At 41.6% G+C, this 12,494-nt stretch overlaps 1 protein-coding gene across 1 annotated transcript in view; it reads right to left on the bottom strand.

Annotated features, from left to right (window-relative positions):
* Positions 1 to 12,494, bottom strand: part of Epc1 (enhancer of polycomb homolog 1) — a 90,831-nt gene that overhangs the window by 77,535 nt on the left and 802 nt on the right. The gene's annotated exons all lie outside the window — the stretch shown is intronic.

The following is a 12,494-nucleotide window of genomic DNA, read 5'->3' as shown; positions in this document are numbered from 1 at the left end:
TAATTAGTCAAACATTTACAAAAAATTAGCATGGGTGACTCTCAGTGGTAGTATTGAATAAATTTATTGCAGAAAAAATTAAATGTAGATATTATGAGAAGTGTCATTCAAAGTCCAACAAAATGGCAACCATAGTGGCACATGATTATCATCAGTACACTCTAGGAAGCTGAGGGCTGAACAAATTGAGTTTGAGGCCAGTCTGGGCTACAAAGTGAGATGCTGTATAAACAGTCAAGAATAACTCCAAAAACTTGCAGATTCTCATGCAATTCAAGTTCCCTTGAGCCTCTGGTGGTCACACCTCTACTGTGATTGGAGTTACGTGACCACCACATCTGGTTCAATTCATTATTAATAAAACCTGCAGTTTAATTTTCAGAGTTACTGTGCCAATTCAGTCTTTTTTTTTTTTTAATAGTGTAGCTGAATATTGGGAAAATGAAAGATCTGGGGCTGGAGAGATGGCTCAGCTGATGAGAGAGCGCTCCTGCTTTTCCAGAAGACTTGACTACAGTTCCCAGCACCCACATCTGACAGTTTTCAAGCACGAGGTAACTCCACCTTTACAGGACTGGTCGCCCTCTTCTGGCCAGTAGGAGAAATTGCATTCACATGTGCACCCTCCCACCACATACATGTATATATAAAAAGAAAATAATACTTTTAAAAGACAAATCTTAGAATCATACAAATGTGTGTTGCAGCTGAAACACTCTGTATGAAGCACAGGACATTTTCTGTTCTCTAAGGTAAACATCTGTTGCTCTGCCGTTAGTCTAGTAGTTAAGCTAATATTTTACTACCTGTGAATTTTTATTCATTCGGGGGAAAGGCTGATAACATTAATACGAGTTGTATTAGAATAGAAACTCAGGGGTGGAGAGATGGCTCAGAGGTTAAGAACACTGGCTCTTCCAGATGTCCTGAGTTCAATTTCTAGCAACCACTGGGTGGCTCAGAACCATCTCTAATAGTATCTGGTGCCCTCTTCGGTGTAACACCTGATTCTGTGTTACCCTCATCAGTACAGTACATGAGCCACTGTATCATACGTGGGGTCGGGCAAGGGCCTGGATATTGAAAGAAACACACAAGAGACCTGGGTCGTTCGAAAGGAGATCAGCTGAATGCCATTTATTTAACTTTGGGGAAATCCTTATATACCATAGCTGCTGCACAAGGAACTCCCCCTAGGCAGGTGGGAAAAATGCCACACCCAAGATGGAGTAAACAATGCCCACAGCTAATCACCAGGCGGGGCAGAGGGAGCGCCAGTACAGAATGTTTAGCTGGCTGACCAGAAACTGTCCTCAAGATGAACCCCAGGAGCAGGGGTAGACCACGGATCCTACATTTTGGCATGTAGGCATACATGCCGGCAGAACACTGTGGATTATAAAAAATAAATATATCTTTTTAAAAAAGACCTATTTTTTTAAAAAAGAAATATAAACTCAGAGTTGACAAGAAATGCTAGGGAAACAACCTACAAATTCTATCAACTTTTTGGTGCCCTCACGCTGCCCCCCTGCTGCCCTGTGCCTATGTTTACTGAAACCTTTTATTCTTCCCACCTCTGTGCTCTTCCATCAAAACTGGCCAGAGATGAAGACTCGGAAGCTTCCCAACCCAAGGCCAGCAGCGAGCAGACAGTAATGCACACAGGCAGTTTCTTCCTCTCTGTCTCTACCATTTTGTGGGTTCACATTTGGACTGATCTGGGGGCACTGAGTTCTCTCCATTGCCCAAGTACCACCCCACTGTTTTCTAGTTCTTTCCAGAGGTGTTGTGTCTCTGTCTTACCTATGTTCATGTTGTTTTTCTTACTTGGCATGTCCTCTTGTCAATTTCTGCAGGTACAAAGTCTACACAACCCACAGGGCTCCAGTCAAAGCTGCCTTCTCTAGAGCTACTTACCCCATGCCCAAATCCTGCCCTTTCTGTTTTCTCTTTAAACCTCAGGTTTTTTTTTTTTTTATGTGGTAGAAGTTCAGTAAAGATTTGCTTAATAGATGAAAAGGAGATAATACAGAAATTCTTGAAAAGTCTGTTTCATTTACTGATAGTGAGTGTGTGCGGGGGTGCTTGCATATAAGTCTGTGCACGTGAGCATCTAAGAGTGCAAATGCAGAGGCCACAGCAATACGCTGGGTGTCTTCCTTGATCACTCTCCATCTTACTGACTTGAGACAGGGTCTCTGGCTGAACAAGAACTCACTTTTTGAGCTAGGCTGGCTGGCTCAAACCTGTCCCCAGCACCCAACACTGAGGTAGGAGGCACGTACAAGCCTTTTCATCTGAGTGATAGGGATCTGAACCCGTCCTTGCACTGACAGCCCAAGTGCTCTTACCCACTGAACCATCTTCCCAGTCCCTCAATGACTTGTAATAAAGCACCTGGAGAAGACAGCGCTCCATCCCAGGAGCCGTTCTAATATTGAAAACTCATGTGTTTAAAAGAGGCGATGGGGGTGGGGACTGGGCTTGACCCAGGGCCCTGCATAAAAAGGTAGGCAAGTGCTCTACCACCAGGCTAAGTTCTCAGATGCCCATCTTATCTCCTAGAGTTGGGATCTCAAGTTTCCTACAGTTATTAAAGGTTGTGGTCCCACGGTGGTGCTCTGGGGAGATGGGAGAAGCTTTTATTTAGGAGATTGGGCCAAGTGGGAAGACTTTAGGATTCTTGGGGAGGATGCCTACCATTATTACTATATGGCACCCCCACACAGTGATGGGACCAGACCCTCTATAACTGAGCCGTAACTCTGACTTACAGTTAATTATCTTAGATGATTTGTTACGTGATTAAGGAAAAGCATGGGAAATTTTTGACATCTGCAATCAGAAAAGTGAGTTCACAGAATGTATTGAGAGCTTACTGCAGGGCCAGTAATAGGCTTAGGTGCTCCAAATGCCTTAACTCACTGTTCTCACATTGCTAACATGAGGTAGCAATAACCACCTGTCACAGGAAACCGAGGGTCGGGGGATATCTGACGGCCCGCACAATCCAGGTGTAAAAGGTGCAGTCCAGAACACAGGGTTGAGCACACTCGGGAGTGACTCATTTGGGTAGCATCTGCAACTAGAAGGGAAGGGGTCTGGTTGGCTTATTCTGTATTACTCTGTTAGCTGGGGCTCTCTGGAAATGCGGCCATACAGTCAGACAAAGCCCCGTGCGACGTTCAGAGCCCACCAGGTATGTGTTTGCATCCTGCAAGAGCTGACTATTCTACAAGACAGAGGTGAAGCCATGTTAAAAAGTCTCTGAGGCACGGGGCAGTGGTGACGCACATCTTTAAATCCCCAGCACTTGGCAGAGGAAAAGAGGCAGTTGGATCTCAGTAAGTTCAAGGCCAGCGCTGGTATAACAGAATGAGTTTCCAGAACAGGCTCCAAAGCTACACAGAGAAACCCTGTCCTTGTAAACAAAAAATAATAATAAACAAATAAATAAAAAAGTAAAAAGTCTCTGAGGCTTAGCTATAAAACGCTATTTTTGTATATTCTAAAGATTAAGAAGGGGCAAAATCCAAATATTTGTCAATGTGTGAAGACTGTAAATTTTAATCCAAATTGAGCATGGTGGCATTGTGACTGAGGCAGGAGGTTCACAGTTTGAGGTTATCCTGGGCTAATAATGAGAACATGTCTCAGAATATTCAAAATAAAATTTAAGAAAGATTTAAATCTTTAAAAATAGGTAAAAAGCAGGTCAACATCTAAGTGAAATAATACTGCTGGAATATCTTTTAAATTAAAAACCACAGTTGAACACAAGGGAGACTCAGCAAGGCTCAGAAAGTCCTGGACAAGTTCATAGCTGTCTTGTAACTAAAATTTCTGCTTATCAAATTCCAGCAAGCTTGCAACTCCCAGGGACTGTACTTGAGGGTATAAATGTTTCCTTAGGAGCTGAGCACACGCAAGCCAGGATGACTTAGGATGCACTGTAGGAAGTGCATTCTACCCTTTTGAAACAGGGTCTCCTGTGGCTAGCCTTGAACTCATCATGTAGCTGAAGTAGTCCTTGAACACCCAAGCCTTTGTCTGTCCCCCACCTTCCAAGTGCCCCAGGCCTAGCTCTAGATGATTTCACCGAAAGGTGAAAGGCGCTGTACTGGTTAAGAATGACGAACTGGAGGAGGCCAGTCCACTACACTTTTAGGCGGCACACCTACTAAGTTCATGGGTCTCTCCCTTAGCTAAAGTCTGTGTGGCGTGGGCCTTCTGTTTACTGTTTCCCTTCACACAACAGGCTGGACTGTGCAGTTTTCCTCTACTTACTTTCCGTCGTCCACCCTCTGTGCGCAGGATATCTAGTTACTATATAAGAGTGGCAGGTCTAGTCCACTCACAGCTGTTCTGGAGTTTCCGGCTTTGCGGCTAGCTTCAATAGTCATTAGCTTACTGATCTAGGTGCTCAGCCTCGAGCTGCCTAGACCATGAAAACCAGTGGAAACACTATGTCCAGCTCCTGGACAGATCAATAACTCAGGATCTCCTGAGGTGAGTCCCTAGGCATTCGATCTGCAAGTTTCTGGGTGACCCACAGGTAGACAGCAGGCTGAGAGGGCAGCCCCGACATAAAGTACGAGGCTCTAGACCACACAGTACATAGATGAATAAACACAGTGCATATACATGAGCAGCATTGATAACAGTGTGAACCTGCCACAGTGTGGAGGATGCAGACACATTGTGGACCAGGGCTACCCAAGAGAGCCTTCTAGAACCAGAGGAATGTTTCATCGTCATGCTTCCCAGTACAGAAGTCACTACTAAGTAACCACTTGAAATGCAGGCAGTACAGTTGAAAAACTGGAACTTCAAAGTTTAAATTAATTCAAAATTAGGCATCTATAGATGCATATAGCAAGTAGACCAGTGCATTGTAGAAACCGTGAGTTTTATGCCATTTTAAGTGAGTCGAGTCTATTACTAAATGGGTTACTGAACGATAAATTTGTATTTGTGTGTTTCTGCACACACATGTACACAACAGTAAGCACCCTGTTCTGCATGAGGAGGTCAGAAGACAATTTTGGGGAATAGATTCTCTCTCCTTCTGCCATGTAGGTCCCAGGAATTGGCCTCAGGTCATGAGACTTAGAGGCAAGCCACCTTTACCGCCTAAGCCTCAGACTCTTCTAGATTCTGGGGCACAGTACGCACACCTCTTTGAAGGTCACAACATTTTCCTGGCAAGAACTCCAGCTGAATGGAAGGGCAGACTGAAAGGGTCTACTGGCTTCTGAGGAAAAGTAAGGACCATGAGTTAGCTGCTCCTTCCCCCAACTCAGGTAGAAATTAAAAAAGTGAAGGTCTTCAGAGCTAAACGCTCTTTAAGTCTTGGAGCTTCCTAATGGGGAAGTAAGGTGATTAAAGTCCTCTTTAAGCCTTGGCACAATAACAGTGCTTTCCAACTGGGGGTTGTGACCTTTGCCTTGGAAGAGGTAGAATTTCCAGTGATCTGTGGAGTCAGCCTGAGTTTCCAGGGCTAAATATAGGTCGCTGGCAATGACAGCTTCCCTTTCTCAGACACTTGGAAACCAAGTCCTATCAATGAGTGGGGTTATTCATGGCTGGTGGGATACAAGGCTGAGGACAGCCAGGAAGATGGCAGAGCAGAGCCCACTGCAACTTCCCATTGAACCAAAATCAGTAAAGTGCTTTTACCTGATTTCCAAATGACTTGTAAATTGTGGGTTGCTTTTTTGAAATTCAAAAAATGTCATGCTTTTTAATTTAACAAAGTTTGAGGGAGAAAGAATGAACTTATAAATCTTAGCAGCAATCCAGACTGGGACACCTCCCCCCCCCCCCCCATTGCTGCAACACAAGTGTGAGAATTGCGCAGCCAACAAATTCCAATTGGGAAATCAACACCCACCAAGTCTTTGTCAACGATTGTGGTTCTTGAGGCTGCCCTGCCTACCTATATATAACAGCAACATGTATTCATTCATTATGTCTGCCACTTAAAATAACAGTGTTGTGATTTTTTTGAGGTCTAATTAAGTATCACAGTTTTATAGCCTGAATGTACTGGGCAGTGCTCTCTGAGGAAGGAGTGCATACAGGCCAGCAGTACTCTCTGAGGGTGTACCCCAAGGAGTGCATACAGGCCGGCAGTGCTCTCTGAGGGTGTACCCCGAAGGAGTGCATGACAAGTCATTTGACAACTGGCTTAAAGAGAAATATTCTCAAAGAACACGCGCCTACATCTGAATACAGAATCAGAGGGGCTGCAAACCTAGCACTCTGTATTTTCATAAACCACCCAGGTGCTAAAAATTTTACACCCACTGACCTAAGTATTGCACATCCTCCCAAAAATGTCCCCCAGGCAAAGGCTTTCTTCTTATAACCTGACGATGCAAATGACTGAAACATTTTATTTAGTTTTTCTTAAGTTATTGTTACTATTACACATGCTCAGGCATGTGTACATGCAGAGAACAGCTTTCAGGAGCTGGTTTTCTTCATCCACCTGTGTCTTCCAAGACTCGAGCCCAAGCCATTAGGTTTGTGCATCCAGCACCTTTATCTGATGAGTTGTTTTAGAACCTAAATCTGGCCTTATATATATATAAAAACAGAAGCCATCATTCTATCTGAACTTAATTTGAAGAGTAGTGAATTTCCTTATTTCAACAAGGTTTGTTTTTTGAATGTAATTCATTTTCATAAGTTTAAAATTTGTAAAAACCAGCTTCTGAAAGAATCTCATTAGATATGCTTAATGATGTCATACAAGGGTACCTTAAACTAACTCAACATAGAGAACATCAGAAGTAGGGCCGGGGTGATCACTCTGCAGGTAAGAACCCTTGCATCACAAGCCTGATGACTGAGTCTGATTCCAAAATCCCCAGATGAAAAGAGAGAACCAACTCCCACAAGCTGTTGTCTGACTTCCATACGTACATACCAGGAATCACACATGCACATGAGAGTAATAATAAGAAAATTTTAAAGAAAATTTCAGATGTATATCACCGCTAAATGAGGATCACTCCTCCCGTGAAATGATTATTGGTTATAAAATAACAAATAAATTCACTAGAAAATTATGTAGTTATAGCATATCATGCATTTAAAATGTGTCAACTCACATAATGCAAATTTACAGATATCTAACGTGGCAGTGGGGAAGAGGTGAGTGTCTAAGCTCTAGTTTTTCATTTACTAGGTAATGTGGGTCAAGCCCAAGGTGTGGCACTTTCTCTGCCAGTTTCCTCCATAAAGGTGAGCTTAACTGTCCTAGCCTACTTCGTGCACAGGTTCAGAGAGAGCTCTAGCTGCAGGACCCATGCTCCAGTTGAGTGCTGCTACTGTTTGTTTAACATGCACCAGATACAGGGCGGTGCCTGTGGAAGCCAGAAGAAGGCGGCAGGATGCCTGGAATGGGAGTTACAGTGGTCGTGAGCTGCCATGTAAAGGCTGGGAATTGAACGTGGGTCCTCTGGAAGAGGCACAGTGCTCTTAACTGCCGAGCCATCTCTCCAGCCCTGGTTGTTCATTTTCAAATTAGCTCATTCTGTGACTAGTCTGGTCACCATGAACACAGATGATACTAAGCCTTCATTACTCCAGAGTGTACACACAGTTAAGTCTACACAAAGCAAATACAAGCTAATGACACTGAATTCTGGACACCCAGCAAGCACCCACCTTCTAAGAATTCATCTCATCTCCTTGAGGGACTAGGTAAAGAGTGTCCAGTGACCTCTGTGCTTCTGGGAAAGGACATTTCTTGCAAAAACAGAAAGTCTCCTGATTATGAAAACCGTGATCCTAGACTGATGCTTGCATCTCAGCAGCCATCTTGATATCACTGATGTCAAAGGAGAAAACCCCCAAGAAGGTATATAAAATAGATGAGCTAGGCAGTCAGACCTAGAGCTGGCTTTCCTCCAAAACTACTTAGTTAAATAATAATACACCCAATTTTAACATCATTATCAGATGTAGGTACCAAAACAAATTAGGTGATTAACATAGCTTATAGTACTGAGCTACCTGGTTCTGTCACTAAGTTTGCTGTTTTAAATCACTACAACTCCTTAACTGTTCTTTCTGCTGTTTGTCTGTGCAGAAATAACATTCATTTGACTTTCCTGCTCCACACTTGCCTCAGCAAATTAAACATCAGCTAGATGTCTAATGGATTAACTTCATAAAATAATTGTTTTCTCTCTCTTTAAAATTCTGTCGTATGTCAGATATTGCTACAGAAGATTTAAAAATAGGAGTGCATATTAAAAGGAGTGCTGAGGTGGCTTGGGCAGTAAAGAACTTGCTGTGTAGATGAGGACCTCGGATCAGATGACCAGCACACATACGAGAAGCCAGGCAGGGTGTCATGGCCTGGAATCTCAGAACAGGAGGGCAGCTAAGGCAGGTGGGATCCCCGGGGCTTTCTTGCCAGCCAGCATAGCTTAATTGGTGTAACACTGGGTTGCAGTGAGAGACTTTGCCTCAAAATTTGGAATTACTTCTAATGTGGTGTTTGGTTACTCCTTTTATTTGTCTATAACACTGTAAAGGTTGATAACACAGTGATGTTGGAGTCATTGCTATGTGAGTAAAATGTACAAAATACATTTATAAAAATGATGAGCCAGGACTGGTGGCGCACACCTTTAATACCAGCACTCGGAAGAAGAGGCAGGAGGATCTCTATGAGTTCGAGGCCAGACTGGTCTACAGAGCAGTTCCAGGACAGCCAGGGCTGTTACACAGAGAAAGTCTGTCTTGAAAAAAATAAATAAATATAAAGAATCATTATATAACATCTTTTTGTTGCTGTTGTCTTTGGTTTGGGTTCTTTCTTTCTTTTCTTGTTGAGACAGGAATTTCCTAAATCCCAGGCTGGCTTTGAAACCCTGAATCTTGTGTCACTGTAACCCAGCTTAACAGTTTTTTGTGTTGTTTGCTTTTTATGTGCATTAGTGTCTTGACTGCATGTCTGTCTGTCTGTGTGAGAATGTAGGATGGAGTTACAGTTGTGAGCTGCCATGTGGATGCTGGGAATTTAACCTGGGTCTTCTGGAAGAGCAGTCAGTGCTCTTAACCACTGAGCCATCTCTCCAGTTTTTTTTTTTCAAGTTAACATGTAGGATTGTGGGTTGAATCGTGAACATCAATACAACAAACAAAGAAATGGAGCTCAGAGACACACCCCAAACTCCTCTCAAGTGGTTTCTTACACAAATAAGCCAATGCTGGACTTAGTGCATTGTAACGGGAACAAACATGAGGCTGTTATCTAGTTATGTAGTATCTGTCTGTGCTATAGCTAAGATATGAAGGTCCAGCTCCCTAAGCTGGCTGTGAATACTTGGTGCCCAAATGATGTTCTTTTTCAGATCCATACAAACAGGTCTAAATTTAAACATTTTCCTCCTCTAGAAATTATACCTGGCTCCAAGCGGGAACACCCCACACCTAAGGCCTCAGATTTAAACCATCATTAGAACAGGGAGCCATGTTGGGCTTTCGGGTGCATAAGAGAAGAATCTTTCCCTTCTCTCTCTATTACTGTGACCCAGTATCTTGTCCTATAGACGGAGGAGAGCCTGATCTCAAGCATCCAAAACCCCTGGTAAATCAGTGTTACAGCAAGCATAAACCATGCTTATCTTTTCAAGAATGAAATCCTTATCTCTGCATTATGTTCTGCCTGGCGTCTTCATTTGAGGGCCATGTGGAAAGATCAAAACCAAGTCAGAACACACACCCATTTTGCATATTATTTTTCTTTCTTTGGCAACACCATGCCAGGAAGAGTAGATTGCCTTTGTAGAATATCTGCACGTGTTCAAGAAATACAAGAGAAGAGGCGAATATGTGCAAGAAGGACAAAAACAGCAGCATTTAAAACATGCAACTTCAGATCTGGATTGACGTGGCATTCAGAGAGTAGAAAGTCTTCCTTAAAAAGTTCACCCCCAGTTAAGGGAGCCTAGCCCTGAGTGTGGTCAGCACCACATCTACCTCGCATCTCTAAATTCTTTTCCCCTTTGCTGCCTCATCCTACTGTTACCTATTACCTAGGGGTTTGGCTAGCCTGGGAACACCAACGACCACATCGTAAGGAATTAGTAAACTATGTTGGTTCAGTACATTAAATTTGAATATAATCTTCAGTTTATTCCTATTATTGAAGATCAAAGTTCATTTTTCTGAACCATATTGTTTAGAATCCAACTTAAAGCCTGTCCCTGTCTTCTGTATCTTTCCTTCTGCAACCTGTTTCCTGACCATTTCACTGTACTTAATCTCTCCCTCCACAAGAGGGATGGCAGCGTACACACATACAACACACATTAGACATACACACACACACAACACACACACACACACAACACGATATTTAATAGAATCAATTTTGTTACTTGCTACTACTGTCTCTGATAAAAAATATGTGCAAAAAAGTATCAATTTGGCTGAGATGACATAGCAAAATTTGGAAAAAAATATTTTTGGTTGCCCATGATCTAGCAATTACTGTCATGAAAACACTAACTACTACTTCTCTATATGTTAAATTTTATAAAGAATTTTTAATGATCAAAAGAAAAATTTGGTCTTATAATTCAAAGCATAACCACACCAAACTCATGCACTAAATGTCTATAAAATGTCATCAATTAAGAAGAATTGATTCCCCAAGAATCCAGAGCTAAAACGAAGCAACCAGGTACATTTTAAAATGGAGAATAATATAAAACAGGGAATTGTTTTACTTCACAATGAGGGAAAGTCACATCTGGGAAGAGTATTGTGTGACAGAAACGTCTATGGGTATTTTCAAAATAACGACGTGAACTCTAATGGTACTTCATAATCAATGATGTATAGTCAGGAGAAACAAAGAGGAGTGCATTAGCTGCGATGGACTTCCCAGTTCAGGTTTGCTCTCAAAAGAGGTGACATTAGGCAAACCACTGCTAGCTTCAGAAACTGAACAAAATGAAAAATTGCCTGCATTGTGGATAACAGAATGTTTTAGCAATAAATATGCTGGACGGTCTATTTATTTCAGGCTGATCAACTTCGGAGAACTTAAGTCGTTGAGGGCAATTTTAAAGCAGGTTAAATAATACATTTACACCTGCATATTTCACCCATATACAATCTATACTGTCAGAAGCCACACTTGAATCTAGGACTCTACAAAGAGAGGAAATGAAATGGGTCGGCGGACCAACCTTCTGAGCACGGTATAAACAAATACAGGCATTGGGCATTAATCATTTCTGAAGTTTCAAGGGAAGAGATAAACATGATTCTAGGACAACATTGATTATTTTTTTTTACTTATTTCACACATTCTTTCTCTCCAGACGGCTAAAGGTAGTGAGAAAGGCACGTATGTATTTCAGAGTAAATAAAGACATTTAACAACACGACATTCTCTCTCAAGACAGAACCTATTAATCAGAAACCCTGATGCCTTTTAGTTGTTTTTATTTTATTTGGCAAATAATACGTTTCAAGGTATAATTCCTCCCACTTTCTTTCTGAACTGAGAGCATCCCTATTATTTCCACAAACAACTAAATGTTTACAGAGACCAGTTAAACCAATGTCATATTGTGACATATTTTTGTTCCTAGCAGGCTTGGGCCTAAATCCCATATTCTCTAATCAGATAACTCTCAAGAACAAGATGTAACCCATCCTTACATGTGTGCACATCGATATTTTTAAGTTAAAAGTAGGTGTGTAGTAGTCTTAAAAAAATCTTAGTTCCAAAAATATTTGCTTAAAAGAAACAAACAACAACGCTATCTATAAATTCAATTCAAGGAGCAGCTCAAAACAAAATGGACAAGACAAGGTACTAGAACATCTTCAAGACAGACTCAGAATAGGTATTTGAGAATTCCCTTGATTCAAAATGAAATTCAACTTTTACAGTGTCCAAGGAACTAATACTCAAATGTTTTGTTAAGGTGAAAGGTACTAATGGGCATGGTTTTGTAATATAAGAAAAATATAAATATCAAATGCTAGTGAGGATAGAGAGGGTAAACGCCAGCTTTTTATTAAAGAATCTGGTGGAGATAATAAATCAGCTCAGATCAAACACAACTGCCAACTGCATGCTTGCCCATAATGTCCTCTGAATTGGATGTGACGACATGTCTGCTCTCACCATGGTGCACAGTGCACAGAAAATGCTTAAATAATATAGCTGACCAAATTGAACTTTCTTTATGAAAATTAAAGGATAATAGATAAAATCTTGCCCCACCTTTTTTCTTCCTTTTTCTTTTAGTAAACTGACAAATTGTTGAGGAGCACTACAGCGCCACCAACACAGATCAATGCAGAACAAAAAAAAAAAAAAATCTCCCACCGTGTGCAAAAAGAAGAAAACTAGAAAAATACCAAAAATTACAAAATGTCTCCCAAATGTACATTTTCGGAGAAACCTAAGATAGATCTACAGAGATGAATCGACAAAGAGCTTTAGA

The sequence above is a fragment of the Arvicola amphibius genome, chromosome 6 (assembly GCF_903992535.2).
Source record: "Arvicola amphibius chromosome 6, mArvAmp1.2, whole genome shotgun sequence".
Classification (NCBI taxonomy): domain Eukaryota; kingdom Metazoa; phylum Chordata; class Mammalia; order Rodentia; family Cricetidae; genus Arvicola; species Arvicola amphibius.
The sequence above is the reverse complement of the archived record's forward strand: the minus strand, read 5'-3'. Positions and strand labels throughout refer to the sequence as shown.